The sequence below is a fragment of the Olea europaea genome, chromosome 18 (assembly GCF_002742605.1).
Source record: "Olea europaea var. sylvestris chromosome 18, O_europaea_v1, whole genome shotgun sequence".
In the NCBI taxonomy this organism is placed as follows: Eukaryota; Viridiplantae; Streptophyta; class Magnoliopsida; order Lamiales; family Oleaceae; genus Olea; species Olea europaea.
The window spans coordinates 6,789,584-6,789,887 of NC_036254.1; positions in this window are offsets into that span (position 1 = coordinate 6,789,584).

Genomic DNA, 304 nt, shown 5'->3' on the forward strand with positions numbered 1-304 from the left:
AAACTCCGAAGTTAAGCGTGCTTGGGCGAGAGTAGTTCTAGGATGGGTGCCCCCCTGGGAAGTCCTCGTTTTGCCCCCCTTTTCCCCTTTTGTACAGTTTTTTGTTTTTGCCCTTCCCGCCGCTGAAGCAATTTTTTTTCCCTATCCCGCACCTCCGAGCGCTCCCCGTTGGCCCCTCACTTTCGATCGCCGCCGGCTCCGCGGACCCCACAATCGCTGGCCCGGTCCCTCCGCGGTTGCGATCGCTCCCTGGCTGGACTGACATCAAATACGCTCGGACCGCAATTACTGACGGGTGCGACCA